Source organism: Lutra lutra, chromosome 14, assembly GCF_902655055.1.
Source record: "Lutra lutra chromosome 14, mLutLut1.2, whole genome shotgun sequence".
Lineage (NCBI taxonomy): Eukaryota > Metazoa > Chordata > Mammalia > Carnivora > Mustelidae > Lutra > Lutra lutra.
Window position 1 is genome coordinate 37,568,260 of NC_062291.1, and position 12,087 is coordinate 37,580,346.

Below are 12,087 nucleotides of genomic sequence, written 5' to 3' on the forward strand. Positions count from 1 at the left end.
CCCAAGGCCGAGAAATGGACCAGATGACCCTTGATGATCCCCTTCAAGGTCTATCCCTGGGCCCTGTGGTGCTACCCTGTCACTTCCTGTGGGACCCTAGCTTGTGTGTTGCAAACACTGGCCCAGAAATCCTGGAGGTCTAGTTTGTCCTCACTTATTGACTTAGAGCACCTTGTACATGCATTGGAAATGATTAAGAGGGAAAGAGAAAAAACAAACAAACAAACAAAGAGAACCAAAGCAGAAAAAAACGAGACCTCTTCCATCAAGTCGCTCAGCTGGCGGCAGACCTCAGGCCACTTTCTTTCCCTGAATCCATGAGGTGCAACTTATTTCCCGTTATGCTGAATAAAATTGCTAACAGTTGTGGAAATATATGATACGGAGGGTATAATACTGGCAGATAAATGTATTGTTACCTGTTTCAGCATGTGGGAAATTAATTGAGTGATTCATTTCATAGCTATTAAAGTGTTAACAGTTTTCCTTATCGAGGCCCTGATTTGATGTATTGCTCATGACTGCCTTTAGTTATTCCAGCTTTGGTAATTTTGTCCAAATGAAATAATTTATTTCTTGGCCTCCTTTTTTTTTTTTTCCTTTTCTTTTCTTTTTTTTTTTTTTTTTTTTGTTAAAAGATTCCAGAGGCAGCCGACATCACCAAACAAAGGACAACAAATGAGCTGTTTATAATATCTTGGGTTCCTGCCTGTTCAACATTTTCCACCTGCATGTATGCATACACTTTACAGGACAGATCAGTATTTCTCTTGCTCTCCCTGTGTCTGATGGGAGAAGAGCTGCGTTGTCCCAGGAACTCTGAGGGGGCACCCATACCCACCATGTGTGCTCATCGCTGCCCTAAGGCTCTCTGTATTCAGATCTGTGAGTCCTCACCCAACCCTAAATTGTAGGAGGAAGGAAGCACTGGCTGACTCTGCAGGTGGGGTAACTGAGGCCTAGAGGTGTTAATTGGGCAGCCCTGGCTGGAAAGAGCCAGGCCTGGAGCTTGACCTGTGTGTCTGACCACAGAAGCCACTTCCTCCAACTCGGCTGTTTTCCGAGTGAGCCACACATTTTCCCAGTGCATTTCTCTGTTCCAAATAAAAACCTCCTAAGGAGGCCTAAAGGAAAACAAAACAACACAACAACAACAACAACAAAAACAAACAAACAAAAGAACAACAGGTTAAAGCTAAACTGCTCTCTTGGGGTCAAAATGGAAGCGGAGACTGAAATCCCTCTCAGCCTTTGAAAGCAAGTGGGAACGCCTCCTTAAAACCCACCGTAGCCGGCTCTCGGAGTCATGAGCAGCATCAGCAGAAATGCTTTTCAAAGCTCCAAATCCGTTTCTAATCAATTATAGAATTAGCTTATATTTGTGTGATTGACGCCCATGTCTTTACTAATGGTGTTAAGCTTAAAAATACCCATTAATTCATTGAGGAGAGACGAAAATACTCTGACCAAAGCATGGGTATCTTCAGTGGTTATCTTTCCGGAGAGTCCCATGTTTTCCTAACTGGAAAGGACTTTGGAAATCACCTGGTCTGTGCCGTCGTTTGATGGAGGGAGGGAACCAGATGAGGATGTTGTTTCCGGAGGCCCCCACGGTCTGGTCCGGCGGACGCAGAGCTGGGATCAGAACCCAGGGGCCCGGGCTTCCGGTGAAGGGCTATATCTAGGTCCTGATGGTTCAAGCGCGTAGGACTTACCTTGCTGTGCCCCTGCTTTTCCTTCCCACTGTATGCTTCTCCCCAGTGCCAGGCAACTCCCCCCACCTGTTTTCTGAGATACGCATTGGTACTTCTCTAGAAGTAGAATGAGGCCAAATGAGCTTCTTGCTGAATTAGTAAATGGGCGTTAAAAAGGCTGGTTCTCGCCTGCTCACAGTGTGTGCAGACGTCTCTTTGTTCCTGGGCAGGTGTGTATATATGCTATCTCTGTGTGTGTATACATATGTATGTTCTGGGAGGTCTATGTAACACCCGAGTCGGCTTCTAAGTGGAGAGCAATTTCCTCCCCGTGAATTGCGACGCTGTGCTGAGCACACTTGGTGAGGACCTATTTTTCATCCCAGAATCGGGATCTCAAGTTGGCTCCTGTCCTTTCTCAGGCAGTAGTGGCCTGTTGTGCTTATTCAGCGGAATGCTCTGATGGATGATCAGGGGGGCCGTGATTTGGGGAGCTGTTTTCATTTTATTCCTGACATAAAGTATTTGGGAGAATGGAAAATGCCTCTCCAATCACAGCCCTTGCCTTGGGGGTAGGGAACAGGCAGTCTGGGTGTTCTGGGCTGACGCAAATGCAAAATCATCCAGGAACTAATAAACCCCCTATGTCACAAAGGTTTGATTTCGTACCTGGCAGGCCTCGGCGCCCGAGTGCGAGTTCGCTCTAGCCTCTCCTCGTGATGACAACTTTCCCCTTCGTTGCTGCCTCTTGGCTTTTGTTGTTGGAAGCTGCTTTCTGTCTGAGCCCTGATTGTCCTTTAGGAAGATGCCATCGTTCATTAGGGAAGTGATAGGTAATCCTACAATGGACTCTTCTAGACTGCTGTGTTTGTCTTGTTAGTTAATGAATCTACGACAACTAGGCTTTGCTCGTTTCCTGGAATCTTAGAGAAATGCTGTAACTTTTGCAAATGTTGGCCATGAAATCATGCTGTTGTCCATGCCAAGAGCACGAAGCTGGATGCAGAGAAGGTGGGGAGACCCCCAGAGAAAGACTTCTGTGACGACCAGACCATGATCCCCCTTGCCACATCAGGAAACATAAAGGGGTGCAAGGCCTGTCCAAGAGGGTATGCATGGAGGGCATGCCAGCCCTATGCCTCAGACAGCTCAAGAATCCGACAGCCAGAATTGCTTAATTATGTCCTGGCTTTGTAATTATTCATCCCTGTTCTGGCAAAGAGCACAGTTGTCATTTCTTTGACATAATTATTTAAAGCTGAGCCCTCTTGTTTAGAGGTATGTATATGAAGTTGGCTACCAACTGTGTAATCTTCAGAACCTTATAGAAGCAGTGGGGAGAGCAGCTACAGGGACAGCTGGACTGAGAATCACAGCCTGTGTTAGAAAGTGTTTTGACATGTGTACTTTTGCTTTTAATTGTGGCCATTCTGTTATAGGTAAGACAAGGTATTAGGCATGTTTGTGAGCGTCAGTGTGTCTTTGAAAATATGTGGTGCGTGCCTTTATGTGGGCATGCCTGTGTTTCCTATCATGTGCAGTTGGCGTATTTGTGTAGTTTTGGATATTTGTGTCTGTGTGAGTGTCTTTAAGGTATTTTTTTTCTCCTGGTGTGTGTCTGTGAGAGAGAGAGGGGAGAGGAGGAAGAGGCAAGGAGGCGGAGAGGAAGATGTGATGTGTTAAAGGAATAAACTTCTGAGTGCATGTACCTTCTGGAAGTTTTTTTTATTCCTGACCTTAAACTGAAAGTTGGAAATCATTTGGAGTCTGAAGATCACCTCCTTCCATGGCAACACTACACAGTCCTATGCCTGACGTTGGCATCAGAACCCAACTCCCTGGTTTCCTTTAGTTTCCTTCATCTGTGCATATGTTTTTGGATTCACACACACACACACACACACACACACACACACACACGGCCACGTAGGATCAAGATAGGGAATGGAAGCATCTGGAAGCCAGCTTTTTGTCAGGATGAAGCAGCTGCTCACGTACTGGGATGTCAGCTCCATGAGGGTAGGACCTGGCCTGTGTTTATTGTACCCCATCCCCAGGGCCTTGTTACAGCACAGGCTCAGCCAGTACTCGTCAAAAGAATGAACTGGGAACAACAGAACATTTTGGAAGATCCATCGTGAAAGGTGGTCCATTTTTTTTTTTTTTAATTGCTTCAATATGGTCCTCTGGAAAAGCAGGAAAGGGACCTCTGTCTTAAGAAGAAAAAAAAATGTAATAACTTGAATCTGTGCATTGGCAGAGAGGAGAGATTTGGGGTTGCCTATTTGTTTTTCCAAAGGGTTTACCCCTGGGATTGCTTATGATGGCAAAACCTACGGCCACCCTGATTGCTGGGCTTCTCCATCAGGTAGTATTGCTGGGGAAGGCGAGCGTGGGATCTGAGCTCATGTTCTGTGTCACGGTGCACAGTGTTCTCTGCGTCCTTCTATCAGAATCCACCTGCTCATAGGAGAGGTTGTGGGAAATAAAAACTAGCTTTTCTCAGCAAACATATTAAGGTGCTCCACAAATCTGTGTGTAGTTAAATGAGATTTTCCTGGTCTTAACTGCCATTGTGTTTTTTTGTCTCTACCATAAAGGAGCACTGCCTAGTGGCATGCTTGGTTTACTTAACTGTTTTAAGCCTCATCCAGTTCTTCCGTACATGCTATCTTGTTCTGAAGCACAGTGTGTATAACTTTTGTACCTTCTGTTATGCCAGTCTAGCTCAGTGGCAAACATGTAGCAGGTTATCAGAAACTACCTCTAAATTGATTGCAATTACTAACATTTTATTAGGAATATATATTTTATATAAATATAAAATATATCAGAAATATATATTTTACATATATAAATATATAAATATATCAGGAATATATATTTTATATAAATATAAAATATTTTCATATAGGTAGGCCCTTAAATAGATATTGTAAAGCACATACACATGCAATTAAAGAGGTGATAAGTTAATATATGTTGTAAGGTCTTTACCGTGCCAAACATTCAGAAGAAAACTGAAAATGTCAGTTTATTTTCTGGATATTTCTAATTACCTGAATATGTTAGTGTTTTGTGGTTCTCTTCTGTTTTCATACAGATGTTTCTTGTCTACAGACATATTCAGATTCTATTTTCAGTTACTCTATAGTGAATTTTGAAGGGAGGAAAAATTTTAAATTAATTTATTTTTTGGAAGATGCTTGGGCGATGTGTTTGGAAACAACTCCAGAAGCCAACAATTTGCAGTCTGTTTGTTTTTCATTCTTCTTCCTGATTTCACAGCTTGCCACTTTCCTTGGAGGTGGGGGGAAGGATTTTATGTTTCTCCATTTTTAGCAGCATGGTGTGTTGTGTCTCGAGTAAATGCTTTCAGAGTACTGTTCTTTGGGGACATTTTTGGTATGTCTTCATTGTCTTGCTTTTGCATGGCAAATGCCTGAAATCAGAGAGAGACAGGAAAGTTGTACCTCCTGCTCCTGAGCAAAGCTCTATGGATGGAGAATTAAAATCCACAGTAGGGAGAAGGAGAGTGAAACAGAACTGTTGGTGCTGAAGGCAGCTTCTCAGAGGGCCTGACCAGGTGCTGAGCACAGAGCAGGTGTCATTCTCCATTAGGCCCAATGCTCCAGGAGAGATTGCTGTGTCTCTGTTGGAGTCACTGGCTTTCACTGCTTCCCAGTGGCCCAGCTCCACACTCTTCCTCTTTTTGGCCTCCCTCCACCATGCTCACTTTCATCCACATGCCTAGAGAATCATGGAAGTAAGTGGCACTCTTTAGGGAATTCGATCTTTAGGATAGTTCACACAGCCTCTGGAACTCCATAGCTAGGGCAAATATGGTAGATCTCACTGTTTATCTAAAGTGATGTGTTTCTTTTTACTTCCCCATCCCATTGACTTTGGCCTTGGCCATTGACGCTTTGGCCAATGGGATGTGACTGCAAGTGACAGCATGCCAATTCTGGGCCACAGTCTTACGAGGTCCTATGGGTTTCCATTCACTCCTCCTGCGTGTCTGCCATTTGCTGTGAAAAGAACACGAAATACACATTGAGCAGCCCTGAAGCTGACCTGCTAAGCCTGAAGCAGATCTACCCCAGCCAACTGCAAACCTCTGTACAAGAGATAAATTCTTGTTGTAAGCCATTAGGATTTTGAATAGTGTTGCTGCAGGAACCTGACGAAAAGGTAGGCTATCCATCCATACATCCCGCCTTCTGGTCCTGGCCACTTGAACCAGGGCTCTTAACTAGGATACAACTTTTTAGTTTTCAGTGTCATGACATCAACTTCTTTAGGCTTTTTGGATGCTTAACTAATGAGGATTGCAAGGTCAGCCTACGGGTTGATCGACTGCCCCGTACTACATTATTAGATGTGTTGACACTTTCCTGATATATGAGTAAAAAGAGTGCCTCACATGTATTGTGTCCAGTGTGTACTAGATATTGAATCAGTGACTTAACAGTATTACCCTGAATTTCTCCTTGAACTTGAATCTATTCTATGAGGAAACTGATGAGCAGAGAATTTACGTACATCACCCAAAATTACAGAGCAACGTAGACTCAGGTTCTTCCTGGGGTCTGCCTAGACTCCAGAGCTCATTCTCTTTGCCTTATGTATTTTAAATTACATGAACATGCATGAAAATATGATGGGAGGCAGGAGTAAAAGAGTAGGAAGGTGAGGATATGGAAGGGAACCAAAGGTATCTTTTCATTTCCATTTTGACCTTCTGACTACACCCCACCCCCAACCCATTTTGGTGAAATGCGCGGTTGAGGCAGAGAATTGTAGGAGATGGCCTGTGGAGAGCTCTGTTTCTTAAGCCAAATTTGCACGAATGAGGAGAACCTTGGCAAGGTTTGAAGTGGGAGGAAAGTACGGGAGGTCTCTGCTGGGAGAGGGAGTAATAGAGCTCTGTGCACAGTGGGTATGGCAGAAATCTGTGAGAGGCAGTTGCTGGCCTGGGGCTTCCCAGCATTCCAAGTGCTCAGGCCCCCTTTGGTGCTCAGGTGGCCAGAGAGGTCAAGGAGCTAGGGTTGAGAGCTTTGTCCCTGAGAGTTCAGGGAAAGATGTGGGTGGTAGCAAGCAGCCCTGTTGCTGGAATGAGGAGGAAGCTGATGGCTGTCAAAGACCCAGCAATAACTGCCCTGGAGATGGGTCCATGGCTTACTAAAGAAGTTTTTTGACATTTTCTTACCTCAAAAACCTCTGTCAGCTATGGTGTAGTTGCTGTAGTTTGAGGGAGTGGATTTAAGGCCTCCTAAGTGGGCTGTGAAAAGTCCTTCCTCATGGGATCTCTGGTAATGATTGATATGGAGCCCTTACAGCTGATTATATCTGTAAACGGTGCATTTACAGCTTGACATTTTCATGATTCACTTGAGAAGACAGTTTCTGGTATTTTGTTTTTGCAATTTAGGTTTTCTGTTATTTTCAAAAATTAGCTTGAAAGGAAAGATAAGAGAAAAATAAAGATCCCTCCCTAAGAAAGTAGATTTTCATAGAATGAAGTTGAGACCCTGTATTCAAGTTACCCATGTTTCAAGCTAACATTACCCTGCATTCCATATGCAGCCGTTGGGTGGGGCTACCCCCTCCCCCCAGCAGGTCCATCGGTCAGCTTGAACAACACCTCAGCCGTAACATTCTTTATGCCACTTGCTACCCCTACCCCCTCGACACACACACTGATTCTTTGCTTTGAGCCTGGTGATTCTAGCCCACCGAAGGGAAGGAGTAGGTTGGAAACACAGAGGCAACTTGTTTAGGAATAGAAAGAAAGGCTAGTGGCTGAAGTCTGAGTGAAGGAACATCAGGAAAGCATCAGTGTCCCTACCCCTAAGTGAGCTCAGGGCCTTGCTTTCAATTCTTGTGAACTCTGTGGCTTCATGAAGCTCTGCCTTGCTTCGAAAGTCCCTTCTGGGACATGGAAACATCAGATGGTGGGGACCGAACCCCCAGGCAGATAGACATCCTAGAAGGCAGAGAAGGCTGCTGGATGGATGGCCCACCGGGGAAAAATCATGAACATTGTTCTGGAGCTAACTTTGATTTACGTTAATAGTATTTGCAATTCTATGGCTAAAGAAAAAGGAAAAAATGAAGGTGGCATGGTCCTAATTTCTATTCTTGAGTTCTGGTTATTTCCAAACTGCCTACAACTAATAGCAGATGTACTAGTTTGCGAGGGCTGCCCTAACAAATGCCACAGACTGGGTGGCTTCAGCAACAGACATTCATTTCTCATTCTGGAGGCTCTAAGTCCAAGACCGAGGTGTTGGTGGGAATTGGTTTCTTCTGAGGCCTCTCTCCCTGGCATGCAGATACTTGCCTTACCCCTGTGGCCTCACATGGTATTCTTTTTTTTTTTTTTTTTAAGATTTTATTTATTTATTTGACAGAGAGAGAGATCGCAAGCAGGCAGAGAGTCAGGCAGAGAGAGAGGGGGAAGAAGGCTCCTCACTGAGCAGAGAGCCCGATGCAGGGCTCGATCCCAAGACCCTGAGATCATGACCTGAGCCGAAGGCAGAGGCTTAACCCACTGAGCCACCCAGGCGCCCCTCACATGGTATTCTTGATATGCGTGCACGTCCCTGCTAGCTCTCCGTGTGTCCAGATTTCAGCTTCTTACTGGGACACTAGCTGTATCAGATTAGGACCCATCCTAATGGCCTCGTTTCAGCTTATTCACCTCTTTAAAGGCTCCTTCTCTAAACATAATCACATTCTGAGCTACCTGGAGTTCCAGCTTAAACATATCAATGGGGAGGGGTATAATCCAGCTCCTCCCAGTAGACAAGAAGGGTGAACTTTAAGAAGATATAAAAGAAAACTCGTGTATGCTTAGTAATGGAAGGGATGTCTCTGGCATTTAACATTCACTTGTGTTTTCATTGTCCCCAAAAGCCTAAGAAACAAAGTAGGTCATGGATTAGGATAAAGTAGTGGGATACTCTTAGGCTGTTTGGCTGGAACACAGGTGAAAGTCTTCATGAGGTCTTATTGCAGTAAAATGTAATCTGTTTGTCTGAATGTGGCTCATACATACTTTCTGGATATCATCCATGTGAGAGCAAACCGGGACAATAGGTAAGTACCAGCATCAGCATGAGCTCCAGGAATGGTACTTCCTACATCAACACAGTAGGTTCTGGAACCCGATGCTCAGAGCAGAGCTTCCTTGCATTTAAGATAGTCACCTTTTTGGGGTGCCTGGGTGGCATGGTCAGTTAGGTGTCTGACTTTTGGTTTTGGCTTGGGTCGTGATCTCAGTGTTGTGACATTGAGCCCGGCATCAGGCTCTGTGCTCAACAGCAAGTCTGCTTGATATTCTCTCTTTCCCTCTGCCTCTCTCACTTATGTTTTCTCTCTCTCTTTCTCAAATAAGTAAATCTTTTAAAAAATTACCTTTTCTCCTAGAAGGTGCCCTTTGCCCATTCTCCCTGCCCAGACCTCCAGGGCCATCTATGTTCTCAGGTAGCTGCTGGGCCTGGCTTGTGAGTTGGGTGCAACTCTGGGGGAAACACGTTTTTACTTCTCCATTGTTCTGTCCACCCATGGTCACCATGGCTTCCTTCTGGGGTCCGTGTACTCAGTCTGGCTCCAAATGAATCCTCACTGGCCCTCTGACCAGGCAAAGTGGTGTCTCACAAGCCTGATAGGTCAGGTCTGCCCTTGGGATCCCTGAAGGCTGGTGGTACAATTAGCTCTTTTATTTGCTTTTCTGCTCCTTACAGTAGAGTGTCTTAGATTAACAGACAGGGCACCATCAATAATGCACAGATGCTCTGTAATTGGGGCTTCCTTTGATGTTAATTTAGCTAAGTTCAATGCTATTGTCAGTGATAGCAATTACACTCAGCCTTTTCACCAAGGACATTTTAGGATAATTTTATTTTTCATGTGCATTTTAAAATATGGCAGTAAATTCTGAGCTACATTACCTGAATTAGAACTCATTATTTCTTTTCAACAGTGAACTAATGCTCTCTGTCTAGGCTCCAAAGCTGTAATTTTTTTTTTTTTTCCTTTTTTGAAGTGGGGAATTTTAAGTGGGGCTTCTACTCCATGAAGCTTTCAACTCATGAGCGAAATTTAGAAGTAAATCACTTGGTTTTTTTTTTTTTTTTTTTTTTGGCATTTTGAAGTGTCACAGAGGCTATCTGGTGGAGGGACCTCTCCTGTACTTTATTTGGCCCATTTTTATTCATTCCTCCCCACCACCCAACCTTTACTTTTGTTCTTGACATGATTCAAGAAGTTGCCTCCAGCTGCTCTTTGGGGAAGGTTTAAAATCTGGATTTATTGGCTGTTGTATTCCGTGGGAAACGTATGATTCTTACTTTGTTCCTGGGCTCTTGTCAGATCTGCTGTTCCATTTAGAGGTCAGTCCCGCTCCACGTTTCAGGTGGAGTTTGGATTCAATGCTGAATTTCTACCTTCTGCTCTCTGTTTCTCCGTCCTTTGTTTGTTTGTTTGTTTATTTCTCCATCCTTAATAGAGGTTGTGTAATGCCTCCTTCCGGGTTTGTTGTGAAATTTAAATGAGATAATATGTGTATGTGGTGGGGGGATACAATTCAGTCCATAACAATATACAGGCTTAAATTTAGATTTTGAACCTAATATCAGCTAACAAAAAACTAAACTAAAGGACTATATTTGTGACTCACCCTTAATAAGTTCTTTGAAAACATATATATGACATGGAAAAGCAAATACAGCCTCCACACTTATAAGAACGTTGTCAGAACATAGCTTGCACACATTTAGCTGGTTTTTTTTTAACATGTGGCTCAGCGCTACACAAAGTATACACTGCCAGAGCTCTCATTTAAGTAAGAATAACTTAAATAAAATTGCATATGTAAAATAAAGTGTGAATGAAAATGTAAGTGTGCAGTTGTGTAACAAAAGAAGTTGTAAATAAAATGTGTAGTTGTAAACACACAAAAAAAGGTAAAGTGTAAGGCTCTCACACTGTCTTTGGGGTGTAGAAGCAGGGGTAGCTAGTGGTGTTAGCTGTGTAATTTCAAAGAAGCTCTTTTCTGTGGTATCACTGTGTCCTAGGTTTGTGTGGGTGAACATGGAGAAGGTCATTTGGGCTTGAGGCAGGGGATATATTAGTTCAGGCTGCCAAAACAGAATCCTATGGACAGAGTGGCTTTAAACAACAGAAATGCATTTTTTTCAGGGATCTGAAGGCTGGAAGTGCAGATCGTGGTGCCACCACGGTCTGGATCTGGTGAGAGTTTGTAGATGGTTCACTTCCTTGCTGTGTCCTCACAATGCTGAGAGAGAGAGAAAAAGAGAGAATGTGCATATAGACTGATCTTCCTCTTTTAGGCCACAGTCCTGTAGGACCAGAGCCCCACCTTTATGACCTCATTTGACTTTAATTACTTCCTACAGATTTTATCTCCCCAGACAGTGACGCTGTGGGTTAAGACTTCAACATAGGAATTCTAGGGGGACATAATTCAGTCCAAAGAAGGGGATACTGCCACCATATTCCTGGTGGCTTCACTGAATTTTAAGTTAAATGTTTCTGAGACTTTTGCTAAGCACCTACCTTCTGAAGAGAGTAAAGTACTTATCAAGAGAGAATGTGGGAGAAGAAAGAAGGCCCCATGTTCATCCTGGGGAGACCCTGGTCCCTCCATCTGAGGGTCTCCCCAGGCAGTACACAGGGCCTTTTTGTTCTTGTGGGGATGGTGGAAGTAGAGAGCCGGGCAAGGAGGAGGCCCAGGAGAAGCGAGTATAGCTCGGAGAATGAGGCCACCCTGCCATCGCTGGGAGCAAGAGGACGGCAGCGCCATGGCCCCAAGTCGACAGTGCTGGAGCAGAGGAGGAAAAGGATGCCTGGTGCAGAGATAAGCCCTTAAGCCCTTTTGCTTGGGTGACCTTGGACTCACCTCTCTTATCCCCCTCCAACTCCCTTGGCAAAAGTCTAGAAATCAAGGCTGATGGTGAGATCCTGGAATTTGTCATTGGAGTCAACCCTTCCTACCCCATAGTAAAATGGAGAAAACTGGGCTGTGGAATCCGAGGGGTCCTTATACACATCCAGAGAATGTAATCTCATCATGAGAAGGGCCTTGAAAACGCCAGGTTGAGACTTCGGGTCTTTTGAGAATTCGAGAAAGCATTCGGGAGCTGTATCACACAGAGACACACGCTTTTAAAGGAAAATAAAAATCTGTTTCAATATAATATATTTTTTAAAATGTCTAATGTCTGCACCCATTCTAATTTTTAGTTGTGGGATGTTTTGGAAAAGATTCAATTACAAAGTCTTTTTGTCTTCCTTGTGTTCAAAAAGCCTTTGGCACCAACGTGTGACTTGTGCATGTTGAGCCGTTCAGAGGCCTTGTCTGAAC

At 44.1% G+C, this 12,087-nt stretch overlaps 1 protein-coding gene across 5 annotated transcripts in view; it reads left to right on the forward strand.

The window, feature by feature from the left end:
* The window catches only part of LRMDA (leucine rich melanocyte differentiation associated), a 1,078,273-nt gene that overhangs the window by 603,592 nt on the left and 462,594 nt on the right, over nt 1-12,087 (forward strand). The gene's annotated exons all lie outside the window — the stretch shown is intronic.